Raw genomic sequence first — 11551 nt, 5'->3', positions numbered from 1 at the left:
TCTATGCCGTTTAAAAGGGGTGGAATAGAGGATAGGTAGAGGTTAAAGGTTATAAGATTGTAAGATCAACTCCAGGTACATCCAGATTTTTGAACATCAATGTAGAGATTCTGTCGGGGCCTAATGCCTTGGATGATTTGGCGCCACGGATGACAGTCGTAACTTCGCCCACGGTAAATTGTGATGGCTATCCATCTGCTCAGATACAGCGAATAGCTCTCCTCTTTACCCTGTCACTCTCGGGAGGCACAATTAATTGACGGTTGAACAACCTGGCGCATCACTTCGGATCAGTCACGGCTACTTCGCCAAAGTGGCTGAGGTCCCGTCGTCCCGTCTTCTGGGGTTCGAGAGTGACTTAACAGTATACCACAGCTTGCCTAAGTTACATTGCTCCAAGTGTTCCAGCCACAAATTCCGCCTATTTTCGTTGACTACGCTATTTATTTACAGATTCAGCTCGCTGATTCTGGGGTTAGTGCTCGTACAACAAATCCCATCACGCTTGTCTGGCAGTAACACTGCTTGCCTTGGGAAATTGGGCAGCACTTGAGGTATTCAACCGGCTGTTATAAAGCGCGGCTGTAGCGTTAGTGATATCTCGGAATTTCCTCTCAGCAACTAGCACATCCGAGGGGGTGCCAGTTCACTGTACTCTCTGAAGCCAGCCCAACCGGCTCTCAGAGGTTATGAAGTCGGGTGGTCGGTCGATGGTGAGAATAAGGGGAAGGCAAATCTCCCACCTCCATTCCTTGAGCGATCCTTACGTAGCACATTGTGTCTGTGACAACTGTACAAGCTGCAGGTGTTGGTCAGCTTTGTCTCCTGGATCACTGCAACCAATATGTTCTTCCCACTCATAAAATCCACAATCTCATCGATCTTGCCAGAGCAAGCTCGGACATGTATCCACTCCATGCACCGTTTACACCTCACCGACACCGACCGATGATGGAGGCGGTTCTGGCAAAGCGATCAGAACCAGCGTCCGGGGTTCTTTTCAATCCCGTCACGGACCAGAAGCGTGCGGAGAAGGCACTCGGGGATGTGCCTCTCCCATGATGAAAAAAGACGAACACGTACACTGAGGCGGCAGCTCTTGCAATGAAGGATTCCATCGGGCCAATCCGGTGCGTACAACCGGCTGCCATGGGATAGATTCCTATTAATCTTATTTGCGTTTAATATTTCATTAGAAATATTTTCGTCATCTACCCAACAAAATAAATTAGAGATTATTCTAAAAGAACAGCATTTTAGGTATTTCCAAAGCGACAAATTTTCTTATATTCCTGCATCTTGGGTAGAAATGTAGAATTACATTGCATATGCCAAGTTGAAACGCTTCCATGGAATACTAACTTTGAGAGTTATGAATGAATTGCATTTTTTGTAGTGTAAAACCGACATATTCTTGATTGAGTGTTGTTATAGGCCATTTTTGACCGATTTTGTTGTTATAGTTTCTATGACCAATTTTTTTATTTTACGCTAACATTATGTTACGCTTTTCGTACTAGTTCCCAATATCCTATTTAAATTTAATTTTGTAACCCAATTTAAAAACATTGAAAATATTGTATTAAACCAACATAAAAGTAAAAGAGAAAATAAAACTCACTGAAATGGATAAAAAAAAAATCGTAGAATTTGGTGCAGTTTTGGAATACACCCAGATCCCAAAAAACTTAATTTTTTACATCTTTGGAAGCAAACATAAAAATAATTTATGTCCTTATTGAAAGTACTAATATTCAGAAAGAAAAGTTGTTTCAAAAAAAAGCCTTTCATTCAATAGCCCAAGTAGCCCACTAATAGATGTTTTTATGTCCTACACCCAGAAAATTAGTCTGCTGATATTAGCAATCACTGTTTGCTGATATTAAACTAGGTAAGGGTAGGCTAGGTTTAAGTGGTACTGTTCCTACTGTTGACCCATCCAGAACGCTTTAAAAAGCCCAACAACTTTCAAATGTTCTCATCCGCTAAATCAGACAGGTTCTCAAAGAAAAGAGAACCAAAGCTGGATCTCTTTCTGACTGCCGGTGAGGGACACATACATATTTTCTTCTTCCTCGACGTCTTCACAGCATCCGCAAAAGTCATTACTTGCAACCTTCAGGCTGTCAGCATGTTTTCCGATCAGACAGTGACCTCTCAATTCATACACAACGAGTGCAACAACTGTCTGTAGACCTCTTCATGTCTAGACTAGGCCACATAATTTTGGAGTTTACATAACATACCATTTGTGACCATCTATCATTCGTTGGCCTTCGGGTCTGATGCTGCCTACATGTAGCTAGAGGCATACCCACAGTTTTCAGTTTCCCTGGAATGTATAAGATAGTTCCTATTCCCTCAAACTAGTCTGCTCTACTATTCCCAGGGACATGTGACCCGGCCCCTAGAATATCGTGTATTCCCTCGCCGTCGCATTACCAAAGAGAAAGCTCCGTTAACCTCACGGCAGTGCAGTGACAGGAAGTTCAATGCAGCCTAAAGAACAATGAGCAGTCGATGAGACCAGGTCGAGGAAAGCAAAACAGACAGGAAACGAGGTACTAATAAAGCATTTTATCGCCACTCCTATGGGGGACCACCATACGGATGCTGACTGAGTAGGGATTTGAACCCGTCTGTTGTAATAATTCTAAGGGTAAGGATCCGAACCAGCTATGCAGAAGGGCAGAAAGAGATTTGCAGATGGAACATGACTGGGCTAGACCTAGGGATTTATATGTTAACCCAGAGAAGACTGAAATTTTCCTCACTCACCATCGACCAACGACCCGATTTCATAACCTCTGAGCACCGGATGTTTATCAATCAGAAGAAGGCCGATTGAGTCGGGTTCAAAGAGTAAACCAATCGCCGCTTCAGTAAACTGACACCCCTTCAAATGTGCTAGTTGCCGAGAGGAAATTTCGAGACATTATTAACGCTGCAGCCGCTCGCTTTATACCATCCGGTCGAATACGCCAAGTGAGGTCCAATTTGCTGGCACAGGCAGCGGTAATCGCAGAAGACCTTGATGGATTCGTTGCACTGTCCCCACTAACCCCAGAACCAGCGCGCTGAATCTGAAAATAAACATGATAGTCAAGGAACATAAGCGCAATTTGTGGCTGGAACACTTGGAGTTTAGGCGAGGTGCGGTCTACTGTTAAATCGCTCTCGAATCCCAGTAGAAGGGATGACAAGTCCGTAGTCCTTTTTGGCGACGTAACAGTGACTGACCCGAACGGATATGCCAGGTTTTTTAACCGCAAATTTATTAAGCGCTCCAAGAGTGGCAAGGCTAGGATGAGAGTCATAAGTTGTATCCCTTATCTCCAAGACGATGGACAGCCATCAAAATTTACCATGGAAGAAGTTACGAATGTCATCCTAGGCACTAAGTTGTCCAAGCTGCTGGGACCCGACGGAATCTCTAAGCTGATGAAGGGAAATCTGTATCTACCTGGAGTCGAGTAGCTTACAACTGTCCGAACTCTGTCTTTAAACATTCTTATGCCGCTACTGAAGCCTGGGAAGAGCCCGAGTAAGAGATTTTCCATTAGCCGAGCATCAGCATAGATATCAAATACTGCTATGGATGCCATCACCACACATGTTTGTCTTGGCTCCATCAGCCCGGGCCATGTGATAAGACAGCCCTCGTGGCACTGGCCCTATGGAAAGCGTAAGACACGGTCAGCCATGCCAAACTAATTGAGGACATCGCCAATACGTCCCTGCAGCCAGGCCTAAAACGCTGTGTGGCGAATTATCTGCGTTGTCGCCCGTCATTTGTGGAATTTAGGGATAAGAAGTCGATACACCGTAGAGTTAAACTGGGAGATGCCCAAGGTGGGTGATATCTCCGGCGCTGTTAAACCTCTACCTATCGTCCATTCCGGCCCCTAGAGATCTATTATAAGCGGACGACGGCATAGAGATCGTATCATATGCGGACGATCGGACATCGAGCCCTCCACCCATTGTTGACATCTGCGGTAGGTAAAAGTTAAATCCACCAGTTTTGATCTTGATCTGATGAACAGTACAAAATGTTCTTAAAATGTCAAAAAACAAATTCGATAAATCTGTCTGGTTTCCTTAAAAAATAAATGAATGCCCACAACTAATGAATGTTTCTATAACATGTTTTTTGTACATTGGTAGTTTTAACAAAATGCTTGTGTAATTATTCTCCAATTTCTGCGCTTATGTCTGCCTGCGTTTCTTATTTTTCTTGAGGAAATCGAAAGTAGATTCTGCTCGTTTTGCAGCCGTTTTGAGTGGTTGGCTGTCTAATTATTTTTTTGGGGTGCTGGCAGCTTAACTTGACTGCATTGCAGTTTTGTATCAGTTTCACGAATGCACGTGATTATTATTTCATTGGGGTTTCTTGTGGCTGTGTTGCGGTTTTTGGAGCTTATATTTCAAACGACTGTATGCAACATGGTCTTCTTGCTGGTCTTCGTCTTCTGGTCTAGTGAAGATCATATATTAAATTTCTCAACCACAGTTGAAAAGTTGAACTAAATGGACATGTTTGCACTCTATATTAATTTTTTCAAGAAAAAGAATAAATAAAAAAAATTTAATTTTAAGCTCTTCCCAAAAGAGAACCATATGAAAAACTATAAAATAGAATTAACTTCGCTTTGACAGGCAGGAGGATTGGGGGACCCTCCCCTTTACCCTAATCTGCAAAAAGGCATGAATTTGGACATGGCTGCCCCTATTTAAACGAAATTTTTGGTAACACAAAAACTTGACCTTTTAAAAACCTAGGTTTTACCAATCAGGGGGAACGCCCACTCCAAAATCAAATCAGTAAATCTGATATAAAAATGCACATCAAATAGTGTCTGTTGAGGGATACCCACCACCACTGTATCCAATTGCAGCTCCTTTTATAGTCCATAACCATAATTGGGAAATGGACCCCATCACAACTTATAGAACCCAAATTTTTCAAATTCCCTTGAAATCGGGTTGTAAATACCTTGTTTGTAGGCCAATCACTTTGAATCGAGGCATCGGTGTTTATGGAACCTTAATCTACATATGGTCCGAAATTACAAATTTCAGGAAGCAGGATCAAAAATAGGTCTTGCCTACGCTGATGAAGTGAAATTTGGAATTTGGTCTATATGGGGGGCTATATCAACATATAGTTTGATATAGCCCATTTTAAAATTTAACTTGCCCATGGCCAAAGAAATTATAAGTGCAAAGTTTCAGCTCAATATCTCCATTTGCTAAGACTTTAGCATGATTTCAACAGGCGGGCGGACATGGCTTTGTAATCCTTGAATTTTGTGCCGATGAATAATATATAACTGTATCCGGTCGGAAATGGGTATATCAATGTGTTTAACGGAATGACAAAACTATTTAGATCCCATTGCGGAATATTGTCCGGCTATTGTCCGGCACAGCACACACACACACATCTTTATAAAGAAAGACAAAATGTGTTGCATAAAAGCATTTGACCGGCGAATTAGATAACGCGATACAGATGATTTCTGATTCGCCATGAATCTTCATCAGCAGAAGTTGTCAAATAGATCATGGTGCTTTACATATCAACTGAACTAGAGTAAGTTGCAAACCACACATCTGAATTTGAACAGGGCTCTTAAAGCGCAAAAGAAAACAATAACATCTTACTTCCCTTATTCAAATACAAAACTATACTACGGTGGTGGTTACAAATGTTATAAGGTATTTTTTTTAGTTGCGATAATCGAGTACGCACTGTATTATGATTTTGTAGCATAGATCGCTTAGAAGGCTATGACATGGACCTATAACTTAAAATACTTGTTCAAAATGAAATAGAGGTTTATTCCACTGTGAAGACAAGCACAACCGAGTTCATCCTACTCCAGCCAAGTGCAAACTCTAACATGCATGATGCAGGGTGCCATTAAAAAAATAAACTACATATCCACATATTCAATTATTAATGCTCCTAAGCGGAACTAACATGCCACATCGTGTTTTGATTGGAATCCAAATGAAAAGCAACACTTGCCATATTCAGGAAGTTTTTGTGCGTAAACGCTCATTCATAGCTGAAAATAAACCAAAAATATCAGTAAAACGGCAATACTGGAGCATGACTTAAAATCAAGGCAATAGGAAATCTCCAAAACTTCCCTCAAGCTAAGCAAGGCACGATCTAACGCCAATAACCAAAACAATAGCGCACGATAAGGCGAAACTCACAAAATAGATGTAATGAAATTGATTGGTCTGCCATGTTGCCGATTTCAAAGTGATCCACCAAGCTTCCTCTTTAGCTATAGGCGGAAGTTCTGTGTTTGAATGCCCAACCCATTAGCCATTAGAGATTTAACATGACCAACCACTTTGGTTTACATGGCCGACTAAGTCTCCGGTGTATTTGTTGGAACTTGCTGCCTGCCCCAGCCCCAGACATGGTTTGCACTACCTCTCACAGCTGATTATTAAAATGAATTAATAAATGATTGACTGAGTAAGTAAATGATTTGATGGCTTTTACCTCTTTCATTCTTCCCCGATTTCTTCTCCCGCAAACAAAACCGTTACTTTGGCATTATCACTTCCCGTTTGCTGTCGGAGTATGAAGGAATTCAGGCGGACACGTACGTCCAAAACATCAACTATACTCGTGGAAGAAGTAAATGAAGAAGTGTTTTCAAACGCATGATTGTCACCAAAATCAAAACCAGAAGTATTTGTATAAATTGCATAAAGACATGGTGACTCCTTCATCATACGTACACCATCCACAGTAGGTGGCGAAAATATTGTAAATAGTCACAGTCGCTTTGCCTACTGGAACATTTAGAGTGCGCGAACTATAGATCATATGAAGCTATAATCGGAAATATTTTCCCAACCTGAACCATACACTTTGTGGGTATTAAAATTATAACTTAACAAACACGGGCTCGAATTGTGTTGTTATCAAAAAAAAAAAAAACAAGTATAAAGGCGTTAAGTTCGGCCGGGCCGAACTTTGGATACCCACCACCTCGGGTATATATGTAAACCACCTGACAATCCGGTGAAAAATGCATATAATTTACAGATGTCGAAAAGCCTAACATAAGTCACTGTGTCAAATTTCAGCTAAATCGGATTATAAATTCGCCTTTTATGGGGCAAAGACATTAAACCAAGAGATCGGTTTATATAATAGCTATATCCAAATCTGAACCGATCTGAGCCAAATTGAAGAAGGCTGCCAATGGGCCTAACACAACTCAAATTGTCAAATTTCGGCTAAATCGGACAATAAATGTGCCTTTTATGGGCCCAAAACCTTAAATCGAGGGAAAGGTCTATATGACAGCTATATCCAAACCTGGACCGATCTGGGCCAAATTGAAGAAAATTGTCGAAGAACCTAACGCAACTCACTGTCCCAAATTTCGTCAAAATCGGACAGTAAATGCGCCGAACACAACTCACTTCCCCAAATTTCTGCGAAATCGGACAATAAATGCGCCTTTTATGGGGCCAGGACCTTAAATCGAGAGATCGGTCTATATGGCAGCTATATCCAAATTTGACATGATATGTGCCATATTGCAGAAAGATGTCGGGGGGCCTAACACAACTCACCGCCCCAAATTTCGGCGACATCGGACAATAAATGCGCCTTTTATGGGCCCAAAACCTTAAATCGAGACATCGGTCTATATGGCAGCTAAATCCATATCTGGGCCGATCTGGGTCAAATTGAAGAAGGATGTCGACTGGGATAGCACAACTCACTGTCCCAAATTTCAGCAAAATCGGATAATAAATGAGGCTTTTATGGGCCTAAGACCCTAAATCGGCGGATCGGTCTATATGAGGGCTACATCAAGATATAGTCCGATATAGCCCATCTTCGAACTTAACCTGCTTATGGAGAAAAAAAAGAATCGGTGCAAAATTTTAGCTCAATATCTCTATTTTTTAAGACTGTAACGTGATTTCAATGGACAGATGGATTGACGGACGGATATGGCTACGCTACGCTGATCAAGAATATATATACGTTATAAGGTCGGAAATGGATATTTCGATGTGTGTAAACGGAATTAAAACAATGCATATACACCCATCCTTCGGTGTTGGGTATAAATACCTGAGACTTGTGAAGTTGGACGTTAATAGTCAATTTTTTACCCTCCACCATAGGATGGGGGTATACTAATTTCGTCATTCTGTTTGTAACTACTCGAAATATTCGTCTGAGACCTCATAAAGTATATATATCCTTGATCGTCGTGCCATTTTATGTCGATCTAGCCATGTCCGTCCGTCTGTGCGTCCGTCCGTACGTCCGTCTGTCTGTCGAAAGCACGCTAACTTCCGAAGGAGTAAAGCTAGCTACTTAAAACTTTGCACAAATATATATTATTAGTGTAGGTCGGTTGGTATTGTAAATGGGCCATATCGGTTCATGTTTTGATATAGCTGCCATATAAACCTTGGGTCTTGACTTCTTGAGCCTCTAGAGTGCGCAATTCTTATCCGATTGGAATGAAATTTTGCACGACGTGTTTTGTTATGATATCCAACATCTGTACCATGTATGGTTCAAATCGGTCCATAACCTGATATAGCTGCCATGTAAACCGATCTTAGGTCTTGACTTCTTGAGTCTCTAGAGTGCGCATTTCTTATCCGATTGGAATGAAATTTTGCACGACGTATTTTGTTATGATATCCAACAACTGTGCCAAGTATGGTTCAAATCGGTCCATAAAATGATATTGCTGTCATATAATCCGATCTTGGATCTTGACTTCTTGAGCTTCTAGAGGGCGCAATTCCTATCCGATTTGGCTGAAATTTTGCACAACGTATTTTATTCTTACTTTCAACAACTGTGTCAAATAAGGTTCAAATCGGTTTATAACCTGATATAGCTGTCATATAAACCGATCTGGGATCTTGACTTCTTGAGCCTCTAGAGGTCGCAATTATTATCCGATTTGCCTGAAATTATGTACGACGGATTCTCTAATGACCATCAACATACGTGTTTATTATGGTCTGAATCGGTCTATAGCCCGATACAGCTCCCATATAAACCGATCTCTCTATTTTACTTCTTGAGCTGACATTTTACACAGGTCTCCAACATATAATTTAATTGTGGTCCTAACCGGACCATATCTTGATATCGCTCTAATAGCAGAGCAATCTTTTCTTATATTCTTTTTGGCCTAAGAAGAGATGCCGGGAAAAGAACTCGACAAATGCGATCCATGGTGGAGGGTTTATAAGATTCGGCCCGGCCGAACTTTTATTTTTTTTACTTGTTAAAGACTGTAGCGCGATTGCCACATACAGACAGACAGTCGGACGGACATGGTTAGATCATTGTAGGGTGCGAAATGGATATTTCGATATGCTACAAGCGCTATGGCAAAATTTATATACCTTAATCTGTCGCTACTGGGTATTATCGTATAATTATTGAGCATTAACTACTCTGGCTTTCAGCTCGTCAGGTCTTAATATCCTCAAATAGTTTATAGACCGATTCAAACATAGCTTCGATGGAGGTCGTAGCAAAAGTCTGCGCATGAGAATTGCCCCTGTGAACTCTCCAAAAATATAATCGAGAAATTTCTTTATAGGCCAGCATTTTTAAACGGCTGCATTGGTTAGGTTATGTTGTCAGAATAGATGAACAAACTTCAGCAAAGAAGTATTTTGAAGGCAACACGGTAGTACACACAAAACGGGATGACCAACAGCCCGATGGAAAGATCAAGTGGTAGGAGACACTACGAAACTTAGTGTTAGAGATTATAAAATAAGCGCAGAAGATCGAGGCGCTTGGAATGCTATTATACGTTCTACTAGTGGAACAAATATTTTGTCATAGGCTATTAAAGTAAGTAAAGTCAAAATTCAGAATTTCTCCCACTGTTGCGTTAGCGTGTACTGAGTCCGCCCGTAGTTCATCCTCATTAGATTCGTTCAATATTGTAGGGATGAGTTTCCTTACGCATCCAGCGGCAGTGGAGAAAGCAGTGGAACAACTCTTCCGCAGGACACTTGATACTTGCGGTGTGGACGACTCCTCCTTATATGCTAACAAGTTGCTGCTGTCCAAGTACTTTTTGAGTTCCGTCCTTCCCCGTTCGCGCACACCTTGAGCCCAATCCAAATGGATGACCCACCCGCACTGGGCTTTTCGGGTGCTGTTTCGACTCCTTCTCCTCCGCTTTGACCTTGGCAGGGGGATTTTCATTTCAATCCACCAGACTTTAGAGATGTGGTGGATAGTTAATCAGACAAGTGTTCAGCAACAACTGTTGAGTCATCTTCTGATTCCTCAACCACACCGCATCTATAGATCTTCATTTTCAACTTGTTGAATCCGTAGCATACAACTCCTTCAAACCTGTTGACAGCCAAAGTTTGGTACGAATACTGCATGTATTCGGTTGCCGTCAGCCTCATCCAATTTACCAACCCTCCAGTCGGTGGTTGATAGATTGGAATAAAATTCACGTAGTTTCCTAAGTATGGTTTCTGTATCTGAGGCAATCCTTGGTGTCCAAGTGTGTGCCATTGGTCGAGAAGAAATATCTTCCTTCTTGACTACATCAAGTGCTGCGCCTGGCCAGATCTCGCCAATCTTTCTATGGCCTCAACAATATATTTCAATTGAGCGTCGATCCCCCAAAGCAAATAGTTTTTTTCGGCTCTGATACCAGCTTGCATCTTCACAAATTGGCAGAGGTCCTGGCAATTCACCGAGTTTTGGGATCATTCGCACCAAGCCTCTGAATAAACATGAAAACGATGAGTCTTTCATAGTTCCAACCTCTTAAAGAGCGTATAGGTTGCCAGGGAAAGCCGATGCCAAGACAAATTATAGGCATGCGAAGATAGAATAGACGCGGTCTAGTCCTTAAAACTCAAACCAGATGTCTTCCTAAACGAATGACGAAAATTAAAAACTGCATCTGTTCTCATAATTTTAATATTTTGAGTATCGATCGGTATAAAAATGAGTCATTTGTTTAGTTTGGGATGTAATTAATGTGACAGCTTTCAATATAAATATTGATCATATGGAATTTATAATTACCCCAAACTGAGTAAGATTAACTCGTGGAATATATAATTTTTTTTTTCAATGTAAATATTGATCATATGAAATTTATAGTTACCCAAAACTGAAGTACTTAGTAAGATTAACTCGCGGAAGTAATAGTGAAAATTAGTTCAAAGTTCGGCCTAGTTTTTTCTTTGTTTTTTAAGGCTTAATAAATACGTTCTTAAACCTGTAAAGGTATCAGCTGCATCCGGCTGCAACAACACCCGCAACCATAGGATGGGATAGGATAACTTCCATATAAAGTGGTACATCGATTTGGCTTCTTGAGCTACCAGAAGCCGCAATTCTTTTCTGATTTGCCTGTTTTGTTAAGACTTACAATAACCATGCCATGTGTGGTTTAAATTAGACCATAATCTGATATAGCACGCATATACACCCATGTCCGGGTTTGAAATCTTGAGCCCATGGAAACCGTATTTTTTG

Source organism: Stomoxys calcitrans, chromosome 4, assembly GCF_963082655.1.
Source record: "Stomoxys calcitrans chromosome 4, idStoCalc2.1, whole genome shotgun sequence".
NCBI lineage: Eukaryota > Metazoa > Arthropoda > Insecta > Diptera > Muscidae > Stomoxys > Stomoxys calcitrans.
Note: the sequence above shows the minus strand (reverse complement) of the source record.